Raw genomic sequence first — 25,782 nt, forward strand, 5'->3', positions numbered from 1 at the left:
CGGGTGTTCGCATAGCCAAATCTTAATCGCATCATTCTACGATATTCTAGTAAACAAAATTATCCCTATGCATACCCCACCATCTTGCAGGCATAGCTGTTAATGTTAGATCTAAGGCCTAGAACTGATGTTCCTCTTGTACATCCCTTTCAAAATGGTTAAGAAATATATTGACATCACTGAAGCCATCATAATATGGTAACTTACGTACCTCATTAGATACACAACATAGCGATTTTGTAAGCTGATTACATCGCAACATAGAGACCTCATGCAACTGATTCTTCCAACTTTCTAACTCTTCATCTGAATCTGATTGGTAGGAACTGTCCTTCTCTGAGTTGATCCTTCCATTCGCAGTGGGATTGATCCAATATTTATTCCACATATTTATCTTATAGATGTGTTAAATGTCATCATATTCATAATAATCACGGTTAGGTTCTATGTATCATGCACCTTTAGTTGGATCCAATGGGACAATTACTCAAAGTTCATTATTTTCAAATACCATGCTTCGCTTCTTTAAGTTAATGATTGTGTTCATGTCAAAGGTTGAATCAATCCTAAGAAATGTTGGGTATGGATTACTATCATCGATGATCTCAATAACTTCAAAATCAATCACTTCTCTTGCACCTTCAATATCTATAGTTACTCCATGTAGGAGTCCCATTGGGACTATATTTTTCTCACTTTCCATGTGCAACTGAATTTTCGACCACTATAACTAAGGCTTTCCCATACATTCCCAAGTCTGCTTTGGAAACACATTAGCATCGGAGCCCAAGTCTAGGATTACCTCATCCATTTCGAAATCACCAATCTGCGTAGTGAACTACATCTCCCTACCAGTTCTCTTCTTCCTTTGGTTCACCTTATTGACTGCGCGCTATTCTGATAATGGATTATCTGTGCCGGTGCAGTTATCTATCAGCTCTTGCAGTCCTTCTATCGCCTTCTGATCCTGTAATAAATACATGAAGGTTTGCAGAAACGATTTTAACACTATGGGATTTGAATCTTGTGTTGCAGTAGTATCTTCAAGTTTCTCCTTTCGTGAGACTATCGCCATCTAGTTCTGAGACGTAGAAGCACTTGCACCCATAAAACTCTTTCTTGTTTCCATGAACGTCTCTTTTTCTCTACGTAAAGAAAACCCACCATTCTTCCCACCGGATTTTTGAAACCATGAATCAGATTCTGGCTATTTTCCTTTGACCTTTTCTTCACCAGTGGCTACACCACTTCGCTTGACTATGTTGATACTGCGATCGCCTTCATGTGGCTTGGATCTCATCATCTAAATATTCTGCATCGACTGCTAGTTCTTCTTCTCCTACATCTTCGCTATTAAGACCAGGCAATCTTATTTAACATGATCAAATTGACGACATTACTAACACAGAGGGTGCGTTGATTTCTAGAAATCGCACATAAAGTGTCATGGTTCTCTGCAGTTGTAACAAATAATCTGGCCCTGACCTCTTCCAGCTCCTCCTCCTTGTCCTCTTCCTCATCCTTGGAATCCTCCATGAGCTGTAGGTGAGCCTTGGTCATTCTGCACACGGTTTTCAACCTGCATTCTATACAACGAAGTTTTTTCCATCATTAGTTCATAGCTTCGACAATTCCTCTCATCATGACCAAACGATTTACAAAAGTTAAGAAGAGTTGTTTTGGAGACTGTATAAAATTCTATAATAGGGAACAATTATCTATCAAATATTGTCCTGATACTTGGAAGATGCTACACCAGGCACTTGCACTAGTGCTTGATTTAACGGAAGATTTCAACTTTAATGGGTTAGGACCTCCCACAACTATATAATCCTAGAATACAGGGCATTGATCCTTATGATGACCTTCAACCTTGCATTTTGTGCACCAAACTTCAGAATGTGTCTTTGACTTAACCTCCTTTCCCTTCTTCAGATCCTACAACTCCATATGCAGGCTTGCTAGCTGTGCTTGGATCTGCTGAACTCCTACATTCGTATCTCGGATTAGTGAGGCATCTAGATTCATTGCGATTTCCAATGCTTTGTCCTGAGACCCTGTCTTCTGCTGAGATAACGACAATCTTAAGTGAGGTAATAGTGAAGCTATGTACCAGTCCCTGTGTTGTTCGTCTGAAATCTGAAGGTTAGCTTGACTTAGTAAGCACTTCAGTCGTTGATATATATCCCACACACGCTCATTAACCCTCTACTTGATCTCCTTGATTTCAGTCACACACTTAGCTTTCGACTTCGGCTTCATAAATTATGCATTCAGTGCATCCCTAGTGTTAGCCAATGAAGCAGCTAGATGAGTTGTGTTGTATCCGATGTACCAGGTAAGAACTCTATCCTGTAGCTTTGTAACTAGTTGTGCTTTCTTCATGTCATTGTCATTGATCTGCTATGATTTCCACACAGCCTCTGTGACGAACCAAAATTGTTCAGGATCCTCTGATCTCTGACCCCTGAATATAGACAATTTCACTCTATTTTTCATATTGAATAGTGGAGGTGGAGGTGTAGGTGTATGAGGCAGAGTCAAAGGTGGAGGTGGAGTGGATGGATGTGGAATTCTAGAAGCACCCTTATCTATTATCTATGCCACATCTTTGGCCTTACTAGGGCTACTTCTTTCTTCTTCACTTTCAGTCTCTCCTGATAAGGAATTGTTCACTTCTGACGAATTTGTCTAGATCTACTCTGAATCGCTTTCCACTTCGCGTAGATCCAATCATCCCCCACTTAAATATTAAGCTAAAGGAATAATCCCCTTTTCAAACAAAATCATTTTAATCCAAGCTTTTAACAATTTCAAATACTTACCTCTCGGACCTTTGAAGAATCGTCATTCAGCTTCACTATAAGACACAAACGTATCTATTGCAAATTCAATGATGAAACTTCCCAATATACTACCAATCCAATAATCAACAACCTGTGCAACCTTATAGTCAGATCCTTGAAGACGTTTGACTAATTCTGGAGTCCACACAATAGGATCATCGTGCTTCCAAGTAGGTTCGCTATCCTTTAATTTGGCCAACCACTCATGTAATTTGCAAGGGATTGTCGAAAAGAAAACTTCATGTACTATAGTGTAAAGATACCTTTGTAACCGCTTTTCTTTTGATAAGCGTAGATTCCTATTCTCTTGGGTTGCGAATTCGTGCAACATCCGATGTATCCACTTCTCGATTTCCTTCTTAGTTGTATCCACTCATGCCACATCACACATCCCTCAGATAGATCGTAGTCCTGAAAAAAATACTATTTGTTGGATTGAGGGGGCTTGGACCCAGGTTCAGAGTTAACTGCACTAACCAACAAAACCCTACACTACCGACCCTTTCGGTAACAACCCGTGTAGCGCAGATTACAGTCTCACTCAAGGCGGTACTGGGGGATGGTAGAAACAGGCTTCTGCATCCAGAAGGCTATCTAATGTGAGTTAAGGCGTTTCTTTAAATACAACCTTGATCTTACCTTCGCGAACCCTTATTCATGAATTTTCCGAACTTAAAGTGATTTTTAGTTAAACAGAGCTATAAAATTCGCGTAAACATCTAACCATGTATACAATAACCTATAACGGTAGATCCATATCTTTGTGGAATACTTAAGACAAAACACAAATAAATGTCATTCGATTGTGCGTAAATACTGAAAATGCACAAGTATATAAAATTAGACACATAACTGCTTCAAATATTCTTTATTACTTCAGATATTCATTATATAAACTTTCCATACCTTGTGCACACAGCTGCAGGGGCCTGCACACTGAACTACCAACTTACCAAGGTATCTGTTCACTTAGTTGCAGGAGCCTTCCCCTTCACCAAAAACATAGAAAGATCGTACAGACTCCAAACATATCAAAGTCCCATTTTGTTCAGTTATGTTATCTTTAGACTCACTAAGACGCCCTTTTATATACTTATTTTCTATTACAATACCATGGTTTGCAAACCATGGGCAGATCTCAAAACAATACAAAAACTAAGAGGTCATGACCTTCCTAAGCCCCTTGACTCCTAGTGACCTACGCTACCATGGGTAGATCTCATACAAAAACTAAGAGGTCGTGACCTTCCTAAGCCCCTTGACTCCTAGTGACCTACGCTACTTACGATCCGCTCCTCAAAATGTAGATACTTACAATATTTTTACAAAACTTGACCTAGGGGACCCTTTCCCAACAACTTGAAATGTGTCTGTAGGGGTCCTATAGCCTCAGGAGGTGAGTGAAGACTAGTATGAATATTTTCTGGAGGTTTGAAACTGAACACATTGATGAACATGAAGCTTTGAGGGGGATATGCAGGTTTCATTCACAAGAGTAGCATATATATCTTGAAAGTGATTTTCTCCAGATTATGCACACACTTTAGATGTTTTATTAGTTTTTCTGATGGGTTTTGTTCAGGAATTTTATTAGAAAGGTCATAAAAGGTTAATCGTCATATAGAAGATTATTAAAATGGAAATATCTCTCTCATTCAATGAAGATAGTGGAATATCAATTCAAGGAGGAGAAATGTGTAATATCCCTGTTGAAAATTACATGTAATAAAAGTTAATAAAGGTAAAAATAATGACTACGATTGATTGGACACTTATTCCAAGATGAATGTTGGTCAAGACATCCTAGTGTGGGTGTTCATTTGGTTTATTATGGCTATGGAAATTGGCAAACATAATGACTCAGGATTTGGAATGGAAGCATGGCATTTTTAGCACATTTATTTATGAAAATAATTGAAATTAGGAGAAAAGGAAGGTGAAAGGTCACAGGTTGCATGGGAGAAGGAAAATGAAGGAAAATAATGGAAAATGAAGAAAATAGAGGCCTAGTTAATCAAATATCTTTTGAGGATTAGTTTGTAACCTTTTCTCAGTTTAGTTTTGGAGCTCTCTCATTATTCTCTCTCTCTCTCTCACTCACTATTGGACACTTAGATTTTTCTAGGAGCACTTGGGCATTGGATCAAGAAAGGAAAAGAAGGCAAGAGAAAGGAAGGAGCAAGTAAGGAAGAGGAGGATCAAGAAATTACAGTAGGATTCTTTGCAGGTATCGATTTTCATGTGAGTTTTCCTTGCAATATTTGGTATGCATGATATTTCATATGCTTCTTTTTCTATTATGGCATGGGTTTTCCTAGGTGTGACAACGTTTTTAGCCAACCCTTGTCATTTCAGGATAGCCATGGTGTGATGGGGTTCTCTTGTTTTGGTTGAGCTAGATTGTCGATGGATTTGAAGCTGAGTGAGGTGGATCTACGAATGATAGAACACATGGCCTAATAACCCCAGAACCAGACTGTGGGTTGCGATAAAGCCACATTTTTTTTTGCCTTGGTGGGCCTAGGAATCCTCGACCAATGAATGGCGGGATATACGATAAAGCCTAGAGATGGTTGCCCTTGATTAGGCCTAGGAATCCTTTCCGATGAATGGCAAGATATATGGTAAAGCATAGAGGTTGGTGTCTCAGTTTAGGGCCTAGTGATCCCTAGATCAAACTATGGATTACGATAAAGCCTGAGAGACTAGGGGATAGGAAAATTCCTCATGGTGTAAGTGGATAAATCTGGTGGCATCCATGCTTGTTTTGGCCTAGTGATCTGGTGGAGGTCATGGTAAAGCCTGTTATTACATGTTTATTATGTTACCCTAGTGATTCAGGATGGATTACAGTAAAGCCTAGTTTCTATCGATGAGGGTGAGGTGGTTTAGCCTCGGGATGCCTTGGTTGGTTCTTTTGGTTTGAGTCCCACATTGATGCTTGGAAATGGCACGAGGGTGAATGGATGAAGAGATATTTGGCTCATCCATTTTATGGTCAAGTGGAACGTGGTAGTCCCATCCCATGTTGTATTTCGCATTAATTAATAAGAGGTTATTTCCTTGATATCTTATGTATAAATGCACTAGTTTATATGTGGATTTTATGGTTGATGTATTCTTGATATTTATGTTGTTCTTATGCTAGTTATAAGAATGTATTATGACAATGATGATGCATGGCTTCCCTCATGTTTTGATTGGTAAATGAATGAAGAATGTATCTATGGCCTAATAGATGATAGTGCAACTAATGATATAAGGGGACAATGCTTCTTAGCAATTCTCAGATAAGTATGAGACTTTTATGCTTAAATCCATTGTTTACACCCATAGATTACATATTTGTGATATGTTTGATGAGATTCCTATCATGGCCAGTAGGGGTCTAGTCAAGCCCTTGTTCAAGTAGTTTCATTTGTATCATTATTAGCTTGCTATATTTCTATTCAGAATGTGCCATTTAGTCCTGGGCAGTGACCTAGGTTCTAGGCATGAAAAAATGGCTCAAATCCACGGGATGCTGGCACAACGTTGAGCAAAAAAGTCCCTGGATGTTGGCATACCGTGTTGTGGGAGAATCTAGAGCCTTTTGGATGCATGCATGCCCATATCATGGGGGCGCCCGGGGGTTAATTGGTTTAAAAACTTAGTAGGACCCAGGGGCTAGTTACTTGAGAGGTTGGGATGGCTCTCGGGAGTTTTGTTGCTGATGTGGAGGGTCTGTATTGTGTGTTTCCATCGATTCCACTTCCTTAAGGTCACCTAAAAGGTTGAATCTCGTCGTAGTATCCTCTCATCACATGTTTACACTGGTTTGCTAGTTACTTGGGTAGACGTGGGGGGAGGGTGTTACAGAGTGGTATTAGATCGTGGTTCACCCCTTGGATTGGATGGGCAGTGTGTGTTGGTCATTCATTCATGTCAGCTGCATGGGTGTTAATCAACCTTGTGGTCTATATGCTTGTTGCATATGCATGGTGTCGGTCATGGTTGTAGTGACATCACCATGTGAAAGAGGATGCCGTTGTTGTGAAGTGTGTCATCATGAGTGTATGATTGGTTACATATTGTTATTCTTGCGTATTGTCAGTGTACATTGGTATGGTTGTTGTTTTCATGCATGAGGTCATGTTTTTTGTAGTTGATATGGTCATGCATTGATGATTGGAATCTAGCTATAATGATGGTTATATGCTTATGTACTATATGTATATATGTTGTCATGATTATGTTATACATGTACTATGTTGACTGGTTGATATTGTAGATGAGAGATCCTTGTCGAATTATGCTAAGGTACGCTTCATTATTGTGATTTGGTTTAGCTGACATAGTATCCCTTTCAGGGAAGAGATCAAAATGATGAGCAAGATGGTAGAATACAAAGATTCTCCCTATTAATCAGATGAGCAGTGTGGTGTTGGACACTCTTCTGACTTAGTAGACACATTGGTGAGCACCAGTATTGCAGCAATAATTCTACAACTCCTGGGGCTTCCTACTTTACTTTTATCAACCCGGTAGTTTGTAACAAACTTGAAAGCGACGGTGTTGTATGCACAAGTACTAGCTCTTACTGCAGGCTGTCACTTGGTCAGCTAGCGCAAGATCACTAGGAGCTTAAGCCAAATTCTATGAATTCTCAGAAGAAGCTTTTAACTGTGATGAAAGAAAGCTAACTGTACGAGGACTATTCTACTTGTAGAAAGAGAAAGAAGATGGGAATGTAGAAGCAAACCCTAATTTACCCAGTAACCCTACCTTTGCAGGAAGAGAGATGAAAACTAATGAAATGAGTGCCATTGACTACTGAAAAGGTAAATTACATTTATTCAAGCTACTTATGCAAAGAAATGAGAAGAAAACATATTTCTGTGCTTTTGAGTGTTTTTAGGTGAAATTATTATGCTTGTGATTTATTTGGTTGTGATTGTGCAGAGGTTTGGTGGCAAAGGAAGATGGAGTTTGCTTTTTCAGAGGTGGAGAAAGGTGTGGAGAGGTCCTAAGAAGTCCCTAGTGCCCCTCTAAAGACTTCCATTGTAATTAGATTTCAAAAAACCACTGACAGGGAATTCTACAGGAGGCTGTAGGGGATCTATAGGAGGATCTACATGATGATCTACAGGAGGAGGCCGAGAGCTATTTTTGGAGTTTTGAAGGTGGAAAAATGATGGGAAAGGGTAACTAAAGGCTAGATGAAGGTGTTGAGGTGTCTGGAGCTTGTCAAGGAAGATCAAGAAAGAACATGATGGTTGGATTTGTTCAAATGGCAAGAGGGCAGCTTATGGAAAAAAATGCAGAAATTAGGGCAGATTGGTGAAATGTTGCAAATGACTTGGGAAATATGTGAGAAGTGAGCTGATGCTGGCTGCTTTATGGATGTATGGTGAGCTAAGGTGTCCTACAAGAGATCTGCACATCTACTTACAAAAACTGATCAAAGAAAGGACTAACTATACCATGGAAACATAAATTTCTCTAGCTTGACCTAATTTCTGACCTACAAACAGAAAATGTTGAATAGTAACCTTTGAACAAAAAAGCATGTAGAGAGATATATGGTAAAATAATAGGAAAAGATCTAGGAAACTGAATCTGAATCAATATATCAATCTTTCCAAATCAAGACATCACACTAGAAATTGCATGGGAGAGAAAAACTGTGTTTTTGGTGGCAGCAGTAGTGCCTTGACCTCGAATCATAGTCCCAGAAAGGGAGAATGGAGATCAGGGTCTGCTGTTGGCATTTTTTAATCTTAGCCTATCACTGCATTAACCTACTTGAGCAAGCAAAACGAAAACAACTATGCAAACCATCAAAAGCGACATATTCTAAACAAGTTAAAATGAATCTATCTAGCAGAAATTAACTCATGAACTAAAGAAAAAACATATAAGTACAAAAAAAGAGGTGCTGGAAAGCTTGGCTTGGGCCCTCACCCAAGAGCTTTAGCCCTTTGAAAGAGATCAGTGCTGGCTCAAAAACTGTTTCATCTCCATTATCAAAAGTAAAAGTCACATTACATAAACTGTTCTCCAAAAGGAAGCTAGAAAATGAGCTGAACAAGTGCTGCACAAAAGCGAGAAAATTATACTAATGACTAGCTAACCTATTGAGGCTCCAAGCCCCCTTATTTATAAAAATGGAGTCCTCCAACAGTCCTCCTAAAATCAAGGAGCTCGGCTTCCCAAAACTGGAGATAAACAACAGTCCTTCTTTACTTGCTCAGTTACCCCTTGGAATGTGGACCTTTGTGCTCTGAGTTACTGATGAAGGATTTGAGCAAAGGGGTCACAAATGAAGGAGACACCCTCCTAAAAATCCTCTTCCCTGTTTCCCTCAAGTATTTTCTACCATTTTCTCATAAATCCCTTGACTTTGTCCAAAATTGACCAAAAACTCTGCATAAAGCACACATTAGACTACATGGCAAAATGACTAAACCAATTCACTGTATTAGCATAAATATATTCAAAAACATGCAATAAAATAATGAGAATGGTGGATTAAGTTGAATTAGGAGGCAAAATTAGCCCATATAATTATCCATTTTGGGGGCTCATCATCAACCCCCTACTAAATGGGTTTCTCATCCTCTGAGCAACTATTCTAACTCTTCATCCTTGATGGCTCTGATAGATTCCCTGACATCTCATGCTTCTGATGTGATATTTTCCTATTTATCATGGAATCTACCTTTCTATCCACCTCTTCCTACTGTTTCTGTTCTTCCTCCTCTTTTACTCCTTCTAGCAGTCTTAGCAGTAGTGGAGGACTGAATTTGGGGCCAATCCAATTGGCCTTCAATCTTTGCATAGAGTGCTTATACAGTGGCACTCTCCTAATGGCTTCCCTCATCCTGTTTGGGGAGTGATACTCCCTAATCCGTAGGCTGTGTGGCAATGTGTTCCACCTTCTCATGCAAGTATGAATGCAATCATCTCCAAACAATCTCTCCATGTCCTCGAAATTTGCAATAGCCTGGGCTTGCTTATCAACCTAGTCTGGGAAAACTTGAGGATTAGCTGCAAGGTGTTGGTGGGCATATATGAGAGCCATGGGTTCTACTGGTTTTGCTCTAATCATTAGGGGTTCATTCAGCTCTTTTGCCATCATTTTTTGGATCTCCGCTGTGCTTTTCTCTTCATGGCTCATCCAAGATGCCATGGCCATCAGCTGCAAGTCTCCCAATGCAGCATTGGGATCCCATAGGTTCATATCAGTAAGGGCCAGGTTGTGCAAGTAAAAATCTGCTAGATTCGCTTTGTCCTCAGCTAAATTGTGATCACATAGATGCATGAATTGGCCATAATCCTGAAAAGGTATTATGCCCCTCTCGGTCAAGGTTTTGATTTGAAATTGGAGCCACTGATCCTTGAGGTACATTGCATATGATTTGGCTGGCTGCCTACACTGTAATGCCTCCATAACCCAGCTGGCCATGTAGGCTAATTGGGCTTCCTTTTCCTGTAGCTACCTTCTCAAAATCAACACCTCATTTTCTGCCTAGGATTCTCTTTCCTGTTGTTGTTTTATTAATGTCTCACTGTCTACCTAGGGTCCCTCTTCCTGTTGCTATCTTTTTAAGATTGACAACTCATTTCCTCCTTGAGGTTCCCTTTCTTGCAATTGCTTCTTTAACATTTCATTTTCTACCTCCAATTGAACTCTTCTAATGCTTTCTGTATGCTTCACCATGCTCAATTCTTTGCCCATTTCCCTCAATTTGTTTTCCATGTGCCCAATGTCTTCCACCCATTTTGATTTTACAATCTACATCCATGTATGGGTCCTTACTCTTTCCTTTTCCAGCTCAAAGAAAAGAGGGACTGCAAACTTTTGTGGGATGATCTTCCCCCCTTCCACAAGGTTGTAGTAAGAGCCTAAGTTAGGCTGAGGTCCAAGCTCTGGTATCTCTTTTGCCTTATCTTCCTCCTTGGTCTATTCTTCTACATTCTTTTCAAGTTTTTTCAGTCTCTTGGAGCTTTGCCAATGTCTCCTGTAGAGAGGTCTGCGCCTCCTATAGAAATGTTTTAGAGTTCATTAGTTTGATCCTTTATTTCCAAGTAGAGGTCTTAGGACTTCCTCTTTCGTAAGTGATGGGGGTTTTGGATGGAGATTCCTCCTTTTTTGTAGTAGGGACATCCTCAATGATGATGGGCTCCTTTGAAGGTGGCTGAGGCTTCCCCATCTTTATTCTAGTGCTCTTTCGAGCCTTGAAGTACATATATGGTTGTCTCTTCCTTTTTCCTTTGGGCTTGGCTGGAGTACTAAGTGCAGCAAGAACAACTGCTACCTCTCTTGCTAGTGTCTCAGGAGACACTTCTTCTTGCTTTGCTTCTTCTTCTTCATCTGTTGTTTTTCCTGTTTCTGCTGGTTTTGTTTCTGCTGTCTCTGAATTTTTTTCTCCTCTGCTTGCTTAGTTTCTGCCTTTCCTGTGGCAACCTTTTTCTGCCCTGTCTTAGGCTTCTTCCTGTCAGTTCTTGGTCTCTTCTTTTTCTCTGCTGTGGTTCTACCCTTTTCTGCTTTTGATTCTTTCTTCTTCTCTGCTTTAGGCTCATCTTTGGTGGTGTCATGTTTCTCCTCTCCTGTCTGGTTTCCTCCTTCTTCTGTGTGGGGTTCCTCTTCTTCCAATTGAGTGTTCTTTTCTTCTTCATGGATTTCCTTCTTAGCTTCCCCTTTCTATTCCTCCTCTTCACTTCTAGATGGACTGGGGTCATCAATGAGAGTTTTTATATCATCTTCCTTAGTCATGTTCCTGAAAATCTCCCAGGCTATGGGGATTGTGAAAGTGTGGAGGGCATCCTCCACTAGTAATTTAATTAGCCCATGGTGAACCAATTAGTTTGGAACCCCTGCCTTCAATTTGGTGCTAGAATCTATCAAGGATTGGAGGAGAAAATATGGAATACTAAGTTTTCTGGATGTAGGAAGGTCCATGCCATATTTTAATTCATGTAACAGTCTGAAATGGTACCCATAAACTATGTTGTATCTACCTTCATAGGAGATGTATTTCATGATCTGATAACTGACCTCACCCCATGGATAAGGTATACTTGTCCTCCTGATGCCATTCTTATCCTCCACAGGATGTTCATTAGGCTGGAAAAAGGTCTTCTTGGCAACTTGACCCAGTGGCTTTTATTCTTTGCTCCAGGGTAGCCCAAGTGGGAGACCGGTGACCCTATTGATGAATTCTGGTGTGAGTTCTATGGTTAGACCCCTGAAACTAACAGTGGCATGGGTTTTTGAGTGAGGTTTTAAAGACAATAAAAATTCCTCTATGACTTCCTCATCATACGCATGAAATTTTTCAAAGAAAGGCATCCAATTTGTCCTGGTAAAGAGGGCTACTACTTCTGGATGTTCATGCAGCTTAGTTGAATTCAGAGGCTCCTTCCTCATAAAACCCCCTGTCATGATGTTCAGAGACTATTGGAATATCTTAGGTGAGGAGGAAGGCAACAAATTTCAAACCCAGAAAAAGAGGAACAACTAAGGTTTTCTTTCAGGAACCAAAGAGAGATTTCTTCATGTTCTTCCTTTTTCACAAAAACAAATTGCAACTTTCCTTCCTTCCAAACTCTATTCTTAAACTTAATTTACTTCTCGGTCTGTTGGAGGGAAACAATATCTTAAAAAATAGAGAGCATATAGAACAATGTTTTTTCCTTTCACAAAATAAGCAGACTACCCAATGCAAGTTCACTTTTTTACAAGCTTAATTTTCTAGAGTTGCATCATCTCTTTATAGAGGAGAATACCCAGGAGGAGAAAGAGACAGTATTTCAGTGTAAAGAGTAAATGGAGAAACTATATATGTTTTTTTAAGAAACACAGGCAGACTTTGTTCTCAATTTCCTTCCCTTTTTCAACTCAATACCTTTCTTCAAATCCCACCACCTTTTGTATATATGTGGAAATGAAGAGTGGGTTTTGCGGAGCCTGCCTTTTTGAGCTCAAATTTTCCATAAAATCCCAAATTTTCCTCTGTGATACTGCTCACTGGCCCTCCTATAGAAGGGCTCCTGTAGAACTATGTTTCCGCTCCTGTAGAGTCCGATAATGCTCCTGTAGAGCCCGATAAGCGGAAGGGTTCTGAAACTGACAGAGCGACTGGTTCGAGGCTCTGGAGGTGGTAGGTAGGTTGCTACAGCCAAGAGCTCATCGATACAAATGAAAACAAAGGTGGTGGAGGTGATCGACTGCGGCATACTTAAGCTTACGGGAGTGTTCTGCGGTGACGAGGTGAGGTGGCAGGAAGGGTATGTTACCCTTATCTGGGCCGTTGGTCCCTACTTTAGTGTCATGATGAAACCTTTATGATGTCTATCGTAATTATTTAAATCATTCCCATTAGATGCTGATGTTGGCTGCTCGAATTGTTTATTGATTAAACAGTCGAGTACCACATTAATTTGTCAACCCGGGAAAGTCATGTTGTTTCAAAGGTGACCTCGTACTGTATGCACTTAATTCTAAAAGCATTAAAGGCTGTAGTATAAGTAAATCTACTTTCTATCGAACCCTTACTCTGTGTTCTAGTAGTTATGATCTATTGCAGAAATGAAATGAAAACAGTTAACTAAAGGTAACAAATCTGCAAAAAGGAAATGATGGCTGTCTTGTAACAGAGGATTAGGACCCTATCCTCAGGGTAAGGATGTTCAGCACCTACCCCTGTGACCAATTTGCCAATGCACACTGCAAATCCTAATCACCGGTGACACACTCTTTTACAGCGCCAATTGATTAAGAAAACAGAGTATCAACAAAGGAAAAATATCAGAAGCAATACACAGAAATCACACACACACACAACAGAAAAGAAATGGGTGAATCTTGTGAAGAAGGTGGGCCCTGTCCCTCTCACAAGATTCCCCAGGATACAGATACTAAGTTAAAATGCTCAGAACAGTGCTTTATTCATTTGCCAAAATGTCAAATTACAATAAGGATTCAAACTTGCTCTGCACTACAATAATCCTATTACAACTTGTTCTTCTCCTCCATTTTCTAATGTAGATGTCTCCTCTTTATAGAGGAGACATCTATTACAATAGATTGTCATTACTCATTTAGTTGACCCTTTTGTACAAAAATAGGAAATCAATTCCTGTTTACAGCATGCTGTTACAACAGTGTGTAACTTTGTCATCCTTCGTTAATCGGATCCTTTTGCTGTTGCAAAGCTGGTAAACCTCAACCGTCTCTTTGAGATCCTCGTACTGTCCTTGGCTGTTTCACCATTGTTGCCGATTTGGTAAATCTCAACTGTTCCCTTGAAGTTCTCGTGCTGCTCCTGGTGTTCCAACATCTGCGACTGTGTTTTGCCAATTTTGGACAGTGGCTGATCATGCTCTGTTAGCATCTGCAACGTATAGTTCTGGCAGCTTCAGACGGTTACTGCTCCTGCTAGGCAATTGTTGTTTCGGATGTTTCAGCCATTGCAAAATGAGGTTTTACCTGCTTTAGTCAGTTGTTGTTTCTGGTATTGCAGCAACTGCACAGTTGCTGTTTCTGGTGTTCCAGCAACTGTGAATTATAATTCTGCAGACTTTGAACAGTTTCATCAATTGTCAGCGACTTAGTCAACTTCCAAAGATTAATTATAAAGATAACATGAATATGTGTTGAATAATTAAATATATAGCAATGAGGAGAGTTACTTCATACCTTTGGAATAATTAGGTCAAAATGTTATCAAGGCTTCAACTTATGGGCTAAAGAGGGTAACATAATGACAAAATACAAGGTCAAAAGTAGACAATATGGAGTCCTAATAGCCGCCACTACCTGTTTTGAGATTTTCTTGAGTGGACTGATCACACGTGTTGATTGCACCCACTGAGCGTTGTTTGAACTAGACGAGGCACTGTTTGAACTAGACGAGGCGTTGTTTGAACTGGACGAGGGGTGTTGTTTGAACTAGATGAGGGTGGAAAATTAGCTAGCCACTAATCTCATTTAATCACAACCATCTCACTTGTCCATGCAATTTTTAAATTATACTCATGCAACAGAGGAACGGGTTTAGTCACTTACATGTTAGTCGCTACCGTGTTGTTGCATGCTCAAACTTTGGCGTTCTATTCATGGATTGCTGCTGGTGCCCGTGGCTTCTGTATTGGTGGCTCGGATACCTCGTACTAGTGATATTTAATCAAGACTGGCTCCTTGCATGTTTTATACATCTGTGGCTACACTAACCCTGCCTCTGGAGCTCAATTTTTAAGGGGATCAGCTGCTACAGGAATCCTGCAGGATTTCCTGTAACTGCTTCTCCCTCTAAAACTTTTGGCTGAGGCTTGAGCAGGAACTGGAGAGATGGCTTAGGAAGGTTCTGTTGGTCAAGGAAAATTAGCTGGTATGCACTAGGTAAGATTTAAGTTAAGGGTGTTGCTTGTTTATTCTTCATTTCATTTTTTTTTAAACAGAAGAAACAGGATTTCAGTGTTTTCTGTGTAAGGAAGAAAGAAGCGAGTGGAGATGCAGTGGTGCAGGTATGGAATGGAGAGTTAGGAGGATGAATGGTGGAAAGGGGGTCCACAGGTCTTCTGGACAAGTTTGTATCCCTTTGATCCTTTTCTTGACTTGATTTCGAGCTTTCTGTGGTTTCTACAGGAGCCTCCTGTAGAATGCACAGAGCCTCCTGTAGGATGCATAATTTATAGAGCAGGTGAGACCAGGGACTGGGAAAAGACAATAGCGATGGAGAAATGGTCTATCAAAGGTATATTTGGCTTGGCCATGCCCTTTTTCTTCTGTGGCCCTCCTGCAATCCGCAATGTATTCAAAAAGGTTAATTTTTATGTTCCTGTTTTTTCTTTTTTTCTCTGTTTTTTTTTATGAGACAGTTGGGGTGCCTCCAGGAGGTTTTCACCCTCCTTACCTACCCTGGGTGTCTCCAAGGGGAGGTTTTCACCCAGGTATCTTTTATTCTCCTTTTTTTTCTTAGGGTGTGGGTGGAGTGGAGGCAGAGACTTGCTCCACTACCAACACTGTTTTAGTCAGATTCTCAATGAATTCTTACTTGGGAAGGGGCTTCCTGTATATTTTCAACCTATGCCCATTGACAAGCATGGGGATGGCTTCTTCATCAATGATCCTGATCAAAACTGAACCATTGTTATTGCATCTTTCTACTGTGTATGGTCCCAGCCATCTTGTTCTCAGTTTTCCGTTGAAATCTTTATACCTTAAATCATACAGCAGCGTCCAATCTCCTTCCTGGAATTGTTTCTCTTTGACGTGTTTGTCATGCCATATTTTCCTTTGAAGCTGGACTACCTCTGAGTGGAGAAGGGCTTGTAATCTTTGTTCATCCAATCCATTTAGCTGAAGTAACCTTTCCTTTTGTGCATGGCTGAGATCTAGGTCTAGCTGAGCTACCATCCTTAGTCTGTTATATTCAAATTCTATTGACAACAAAGCCTTCTTCCCATAGACCAACTCATAGGGTGTGAACCTTGTGCTGGTCTTCCAGGTGGTGTTATAGGCCCGGGTGGCCTCAACCAATCAATCTACCCAATCTTTTCTATTGCTGCTCACTACCTTGGTCAAAATCCTTTCCAAAGCTCTGTTAGTGACTTCCACCTGTCCATTTTCTTGTGGATGATAAGGGGTGGAAGTTCTGTGCTTAATTTTGTGATGTGTGAGCAGGTCTTCAATCAGATTGGAGGTAAATTGACTCCCTTGATCTGTGACTAATTCTCTTGGATATCCAAACTTGTAGAATATATTCTCTCTCAAAAACTCCGCTACTTTTTCTTCTGTTGCTACCTTGATTACCTTTGTTTCTGCCCATTTTGTTAGATAATTAGTGCACACGATGACATAAGATTTCTACTTTGAAGGAGGGTTGACAGGACCCACAAATTCCATGCTCCACTTCTCAAATGGCTTGAAAGTCACTTGAGGTTGCATGGGCATCTCATCCCTTGGAGTAGGTTTCCCCATCCTTTGACATTGGTCACATTGGCTGATATATCTCCTTACATCTTGATGAAGAGTGGGCCAATAGTAACCTGCTTGCAGGATTTTGAAGGTAGTCCTCTTTGCTGCAAAATGGCCCCCACAAGGCCCATCATGATAGGTTAGGAGAATGTCAAAAACTTCCTCCTCCCTGACATACCTCCTCAAAACTTGATCTGGGCCAGGTTTGAAGAGATCGCCCCCAAACTAGGTGAAAGGGGCACTTTTCCTCACGATCTTGCTCTTCTCTTTTGAGGATAGGTGTGGCGGGAACTATGCGGAAACCAAGTAATTTGCTATATCAGCAAACCATGGAGACAGTATTGAGATAGCAAAAAGGTTTTCATCTGGCATTTGATTATCCACCATTCCTTCTTCACCTATAGGCAGATCTATTCTAGACAAAAAATCAGCAACAACATTTTCCTTACCCCGCTTATCAACAATGGTTAAATCAAATTGCTGCAATAAAAGCAACCATCTAATATGCAAGCATTTACATCTGGTTTGTTCGTTAAATACCTAATTGCAGCATGATCAGTGTGTACAAATGTTTGATAGCTGGTGATGTAGCATCTAAACTTATTTAGGGAATGGACTACAGCTAGGAGCTCCTTTTCAGTTACAGTGTAGTTTAATTCTGCCTTCGACAAGTTTTTACTTATAAAATATATGGCATAAGGCAGCTTCTCATCGACTTGCCCTAAGGTTGCTCCTATCGCTTTGTTCAAGGCATCTGTATGAATGTGGAAAGGTAGGGCCCAGTTTGGACTTCTGAAAATTGGGGTAGTCACCAGTTTACTTTTCAACGTATCCAGAGCCTCTTGACAGTTGTCAGTCCATATGAACTTAGCATCTTTTCCTAAAATACCAAACAATGGAGAGGCTAGCTTACTGAAATCCCTAATGAATATTCTATAATACCTTTCTAAATCTAGGAAACTTCGAACATGTCTTACCTTTTGAGGAGGTGGGACCCTTTGGATGATGGCAATTTTGTTAGAGTCCACCTGTAATCCTTGTTGAGAGATTGCATGACCTAGCATGGTCCCTTCAGTCATTAGGAATTCACATTTTTCAGGACTGAGGGACAAGTTCATTTCAATACACTTCCAAAAGTTTTCCCAGGTTAGACAAAGCTTCCTGGAAGTTATAACCATAAGGGGTAAAGTCATCCATATAGATTTCCACTGCATCATGAACCAGTTCAGCAAATATACTCAATACTACTCTCTGGAAAGTTGCAGGAGCATTGCACGATCTAAAAGGAAGGACCCAATATGAAAAGGTACCCCAAGGACAAGTGAAAGTGGTCCTATCTTGGTCTTCCGAGCTGATTTAGATCTAGTTGTACTCGCTAAACCCATTGAGGAAGGAGAAAAACTTCTTCCCTACCAGGCCATCTAACACTCGATCTATGAAAGGCAAAGGAAAATGGTCCTTCTTGGTGGCTTTGTTTAGTTCCCAATAATTGACATAGATTCTCCACTTCCCATTTTTCTTTGGCACTAGCACCAAAGGAGAGACCCATTCGCTGTCAGAGATAGGGTAGATGAATCCTACATCCAGTAAATTTTGCAGTTCTTCTTTGACAATGTCCTTAAGGGCTGGATTCATCCTCCTTTAAGGCTGCCTGATTGGTTTTCAATCTTCCTTAATGTAAATGTGATGAGTACAGACTGAAGGGTGCACTCCCTTCATCTCCTTATAGCTCTAAGCCAAAGCGTCCAAGTGGTTTCTTAATAAGCTACACAGTTCTTTCTCCTGAGAGGTGGATAGGGACGAGTTGATTTTCAAGGTTCTTTTTAAGCTGAATTCCATATTCTTAACTCGGAGAGAGTTCGGGTCAGCCACACAGAGATCAACTAAAGGATTGGCTTGGCTTTCTTCCACCAGCTCTTCTAATGGCAACACACTAGGGGGTGGATTCTGAATCAAGTTTTCAATAAGATCATCCTCGGTTTGTGGGCCCCCCCCATGGTAGCTTCCACTGCACACAGTGGTGTGGAATAGACTTCATCCTCATCTTCCTCCTCCAACCAGAGAGGTAAGTCATGTTCTAACAAACGTTGGGCAGGATGATATAGGACTAGCTACTTGGACATATGCCCATTCTTGATTGTCATGTTCCCAACTTGACAACTGATGTAGGCATCTGCAGTAGCCAACCAGGGTCTTCCCAGGATGAGAGGATACCCAGTGAGCTTTGCCTTTGGCTAGAACACCACGAAATCAGCAGCATACTCCCAAGAATTGATGGAGACCATTACATCTTCCACAATCCCTTTAGGGGTCACGGTGGAGCGGTCTGCTAATTGTAGTACTATTGTGGTCTTTCTCAGGGAGCCCTGAAGGTTGAGCTTGAGCATAGTGTCCTTGGTCATCACATTCATGGCAGCCCCTAGATCAATCAGGGTATGGGGGATTATGGTGCCATTGATGTGGACATCAACTACAGGGCATCCATGGTTTAGATATTTTGGATAGATTACCTGCCCCAACATTAGGTCAGACAGTTGTCCTATGACATTGATAGTTGGAGCATCTCTCCTACGCCTGCCTGGGTGCCTAAAGCACTTCTCCTTAATCATCTTGTTGTATATAGGCACATCCTTTATGGCTTGGAGAAGTGGTATCTTTACACATAATTGTTTCAATTCTCCCAGAAGTTTAGTTTCTTCTGGGGTAGGTTGTGTTGTTCTAGATAATCTCTCAGGAAAGGGTGGAATGGATTTTGGTTCACTTTCCTCTTTTTCTTCCTCATCCTCCTTAGGGGGAGGCTAGTTATCTGGGAGAACCTTCCCAGATCATAGGTTAATCTCCTGAATCTCCACAACATAGGTCGGGCATGATGTTCCCCACTATATACCTGTTGGGCCTGTCTGTTATTCGGGTTCAGGTTCAGTTGAGCAGGAATTTGGGGTTGCCTTGGTGGAGAAGGAGGCAATTGTTGTTTTTGAGTAGGTGGTGGAGGCAAAAGAGGGGGACGAGAATTGTATTGGGGCCTCCACCCCTGATGAGGTGCATTCCATTGAGGCTGTGGTTGAGCATAAGAGTGAAATGAATGAGCAGCTGGTTGAGCATGGTATTGAGATGGATATGACCAAGGAGGGGGTGTGGACCAGGAAGGATGAGTAGGGGGACCCCAAGAAGGCATGGAAGGTGCTTGATTGGGGTTGTAATATGTTTGGGATGTCCCTTGCATTCCCTGCTGGTAAGGTCTGGGCCCATGTGGCCTCCTTTGGTTCATGAAATAGAGTGGTTCAGTGGCTCCTTTAGCCCCCTGGTATGTAGCTTTAAGTCCGGGCAAGGAAGGGCACTGATTCGTAGAATCGTCTTCTTCATAGACTGAACACACTTATATAGAGTTCAATGGACTTTCGTTCCTAGGATGCCTTCTAGTGCATCTAGGGAAAAAATGGCCAAAGCCCTCTCTGCTTCCTCTTGTTTTCTTTTGATATGCAAGGTAACCATTTGCATGGCAAGAGTCTACATCATCTTGCTCTTGAAATATTCCAGCAGATTTCCAAATTCACCTCTAAGGGATGAACTGGATGAGGATGTACTGGCTATGGGTTTACTTACCCTACCTCTCTTTTTGGCTACCCTAGAATGGTTTCTAAACACAGTCTTTATGTCTTCATAAGGTAGTTGGTATATGTCCCCCCCACCAGCAAATGGAGGGTATCTAGAAGGTCTTCTAGGACTCCTCTGAGCAGGACCAACTTCAGAGATTCAGAGTCAAGTGTGCACCTGGCACTTTTATAACTGAGCTAAAACCTCTCTTCATAATCTTCCAAGGATTCATCGCTTCCCATGGTCATTCGGAAGATTTCTTCCTTGGTATCCTTTGACCTACAATAGTCCTGGTATTTGTTATTAAAGGCTGATTGCATTTGAGCCCAAATTGTGATGCTATTGCCAGGTAACCCCATGAACTAGCGCAATGCTGCATCCTTGAGGGTAGAAGGAAACAGTTTCAACTTCTGCTCATCTTCTGCATAGTCATAGGTCTGACAGATAACAACAAATTCAAACAAGAAGGTATCAGGATCTTCGGTAGTCAACCCATGGAAGTGAGGTAAGTCTGAAGGACTTATGTTCTTCATTTTAGTGTCCCCATTGGTCTCTCGAATGTGAAAGGTACCCTCTATTCTTTCCCCATTCCCCCTAACGTTTCTGTTTTCAGCCACGGTCTCAAGAGGGATGGTTTCTTGCTCTTCTTTTTCTATAGGATCTTCATATATCTCTGGTGGCTCACCTATAGGTTCTTCTGGATCACTACCACCGAAGAAGAGAGAAGGGTGACTTTGTGATGTGGTGGGGGTGTTGGGTAGGAATTTTCCTAAATTATCTCTGTTCCTATGAGGCATGAAAGGAAATATCTTTTTGGGTGATTTTTGTTGTTTTTCTGCTTGTACCTGCAAAACTGAAATGGATTAAACAACAAATTGCAACTAACTGAAATGAACTTGCCGAAATGAAATTGCAGAATTGAAAGGAAAGCAAGGAAATGAATAATCTACTTTACTGAAATGGAAATTGCAGAATTGAAACGAAAGCGAGGAAATGACTAATCTACTTTTGCTGAAATGGAAATTGCAGAATTGAAATGAAAACAGGAAATGCCTAATCTACTTTGCTGAAATGGAAATTGCAGAATTAAAATGAAAGCAAAAAATGCCTAATCTACCTTGTTGAAATGGAAATTGCATAATTCAAATGAAAGCATGAAATGCCTAATCTACTTTTGCAGAATTGAAATTGCGGAATTGAAATGAAAAAACTACTCTACTTTTGCTGAAATAAACTACTTAGCAGAATGTTGCAGTAGAAAATAGAAGAAAAGAAATAATCACAAAATACTTTGACGCTTCCCTGGAAACGGTGCCAAAAGGTGGTGAGCACCAGTATTGCAGCAATAATGCTGCAACTCTTGGGGCTTCCTACTTTACTTTTATCAACCCAGTAGTTTGTAACAAACTTGGAAGCGACGGTGTTGTATGCACAAGTACTAGCTCTTACTGCAGGCTATCACTTGGTCAGCTAGAGCAAGCTCACTTGGAGCTTAAGCCAAGTTCTATGAATTCTCAGAAGAAGCTTTTAACTGTGATGAAAGAAAGATAACTCTACAAGGACTATTCTACTTGTAGAAAGAGAAAGAAGACTGGAATGTAGAAGCAAAACCTAGCAAGCCCTAATTTACCCACTAACTCTACTTTTGCAAGAAGAGAGATGAAAACCTATGAAATGAGTGCCATTGACTACTGAAAAGGTAAATTGCATTTATTCAAGCTACTTCTGCAAAGAAATGAGAAGAAAACATCTTTCTGTGCTTTTGAGTGTTTTTAGGTGAAATTATTATACTTGTGATTTATCTGGTTGTGATTGTTCAGAAAGGTGTGGAGAGGTCCTAAGAAGCCCCTAGTACCCCTCTAAAGACTTCCATTGCAATCGGATTTCGAAAAACCACTTACAGGGAATTCTACAGGAGGCTTTAGGGGATCTATAAGAGGATCTATAGGAGGAGGTCGAGAGTTATTTTTGGAGTTTTGAAGGTGGAAAAATGATGGGAAAGAGTAACTGAAGGCTAGATGAAGGTGTTGAGGTGTCTAGAGCTTGTCAAGGAAGATCAAGAAAGAACATGATGGTTGGATTTGTTCAAATGGCAAGAGGGCAGCTTATGGAAAAAACACAGAAATTAGGGAAGATTGGTGAAATGTTGCAAATGACTTGGGAAATCTGTGAGAAGTGAGCTGAGGTGTCCTACAAGAGATCTACACATCTACTTATAGAAACTGATCAAAGAAAGGACTAATTATACCATGGAAATAGAAATATCTCTAGCTTGACCTAATTTCTAACCTACAAATAGAAAATGCTGAACAATAACCTTTGAACAAAAAATCATGCATAGATATCTAGGGTAAAATAATAGGAAATGATCTAGGCAACTGAATCTTAATCAATATATCAATCTTTACGAATCAAGTCATCACACTAGAAATTGCATGGGAGAGAAAAACTGTGTTTTTGGTGGTAGCAGTAGTGCCTTGACCTCGAATCATAGTCCTAGAAAGGGAGAAAGGAGATTAGGGCTTGCTGTTGGCCGTTTTGAATCTTAGCCTGTCACTACATTAACCTACTTGAGCAACCGAAACGAAAACAACTATGCAAACCATCAAAAACGACCTATTCTAAACAAGTTAAGATGAATCTATCTAGCAGAAATTAACTCATGAACTAAAGCAAAAACATATAAGTAAAAAGCAAGAGGTGTTGGGCAGATTGGGTTGGGCCCTAACCCAAGAGCTTCAGCCCTCTGAAAGAGATCGATGCTGGCTCAAAAACTATTTCATCTCCATTATCAAAAGTAAAAGTCACATTACATAAACTGTTCTCGAAAAGGAAGCTCGAGAATGAGCTAAACAAGTGCTGCACAAAAGTGCGAAAATTATACTAATGACTAGTTAACCTACTGAGGCTCCAAGCCCCCTTATTTATACAAATGGAGTCCTGCAACAGTCCTCCTAAAATCAAGGAGCTCGACTTCCCAGAACTGGAGATAAACCACAGTCCTTCTTTACTTGCTCGGCTACCCCTTGGAATGTGGACCTTTGTGCTCCGAGTTGCTGATGGAGGATTCAAGGAAGGGGTCATAAATGTAGGAGACACCCCCTTATAAATCCTCTTCCCTGTTTCCCTCGATTATTTGCTACCATTTACTCATAAATCCCTTGACTTTGTCCAAAATTGACCAAAAAATATGCATAAGGCACACATTAGACTACATGGCAAAATGACTAACCCAATTCACTCTATTAGCATAAATATATTCAAAAACATGCAATAAACTAATGAGAATGGTGGATTAAGTTGAATTAAGAGGCAAAATGAGCCCATATAATGACCTATTTCTGGGGCTCATCACACATTGAGAAGCTTGAAGGAAGAAATAAGGATTTACAAGGTGGACAAAGACAAAATCATGAAGGCCCAAGAGAAATAAGAAGAGGTTAATGCAATACTCCTTCAGAGTTATTCATAATTACAATGACAAGGGCCACTTCAGATCAGCCATGGATAGGAGGACAGAACTAATGGGACATATGGAAGTATGTCCCATGGTGGTCATAGGTCGGATAGAGATGAAACGGTCAAAGATGACATATTTTTCAATATGCCAGATAGGAGAGGTGATGGATATAGGTACTACTCTAGTTCTGGTTCTGACAGGCGTCATGATCACCGTCATTATCATTCTTATAGGAGGAATGATAGGGGATACTTTCCAGATGATTTTAAAAGAAAATCCACCTACTTTCGATGGAGACTTGAAGAAACTAGAAGATGTATAAGCTTGGATACTCCGAATGAACAAGTTCTTTAAGTTGCATGAGTACACAAAAAACATGAAGGCCAAAATTTCTATCTTCAACCTGAAAGGTAAAGTAGGTATTTGGTGGGAATATGTGAATCAGGTTAGAGACACTAGGACAGAGGACCTAAGTTGGCATGAGTTCAAGAGTCTTTTCAGGGAGAAGTACTTATCAGAAAGGTACTACAAGAGTAAGGCCAAATAATTCTATGAGCTAAAAATGGGAGCAATGACACATGAAGATTACATGACTAAGTTCCTAGAGCTATTGTGGTATGTATCATATCTTAAGGATGAGAAGGCTAATTTTAATCTATTTTTCAGTGGTTTTCCATTGGCATTTAGAGATCGGATTGAGTATGATGAACCTCGGTCACTTGAGGAAGTTATTAGGAAATTGAAGCATTGCTATGAGTAGTCAAAGAATACAAATAAATCTCAACAAGGATGGAAAGGAAAGGATAAGGATAAGGGTAAGGGAAAACAGAAGCAAAAAAGAAAAAGGCCTTAGAATGCAGAAGAGAAAGAAAATGTGGCACCACAAAATAATTTCAATGTAGCTAGACAGGGACATGGATCTCAAAATCAACATAAAGGTGATGGTATAGGATGGTTGGAGTATTGGAAATACAGTAAGGAACACCTTAAGAGAGATTTCCCACATAATTAGGGTGGCATAACTCATATAGTGCACAAAAGGCACAGACTACTAGGGATGTTGGTAAGATAATTCCTCGTATCTATGCAGCACTGGCTAATAGAAAGGCATACCATCATGCATCTATCATTGAGATGGACGATAAGCTTTGCGATCAAGTTATTTATATTTTGATTTACCCTAGATCTAATTATACTTATGTTATTCCTGACTTGGTGGAAAAGTGTGATTTGAACAAATAAGTGCATGCATAATCTTGGTTAGTGTAGTTGGCTACAAGGACAAAGAAGCAAGTTCATCATTGGGTAAGAGCTTGTGGATTTGATTTGAATGGTATGCCTACCACAACACATTTGAATATACTACCGTTGGGATCATACAATATGTTATTGGGCATGGATTGGTTGTACCTTCATAGGACCAAGGTGGAATGTTATGACAAAGCCATTGAGTCCATGGATGACAATGGGGAACCAAGAGTCTTATAGGGAAATAATAAAGCCACGTCATTTAGGATGGTCACAACTATGTAGGAAAAGAATAGTAACAGGAAAGGGCGTGTTATTTGCAATGCATATTTCAAGTGACAGAGGTAAGGAAGTTTAGGATGCAGCTGTTTTTAGTAGGTACCCAGTTCTATAGAAGTTTCAGGATGTGTTTCCTGCAAAGATTTTAGAGTCGCCACCTCATAGGGAAGTAGAATTTTCTGTTGATTTGGTGCCAGAGGAAGCTCTAACATCAAAAGAACCTTATAGGATGAGCACACCTGAGTTGGAAGAGTTAAATTTGCAGCTGAGAGAGATTCTTGAGAAGGGATACATTAGGCGAAGTGTATCACCTTGGGGCACACCAGTATTGTTTATGAAGAATAAGGATGGTACTCTCAGATTTGCATTGACTAAAGGTAGTTGAAAAAAAT

The sequence above is a fragment of the Pinus tabuliformis genome, chromosome X, assembly GCF_031772625.1.
Source record: "Pinus tabuliformis cultivar Carrire ecotype Pingquan chromosome X, CPIR1, whole genome shotgun sequence".
NCBI classification, from domain to species: Eukaryota; Viridiplantae; Streptophyta; class Pinopsida; order Pinales; family Pinaceae; genus Pinus; species Pinus tabuliformis.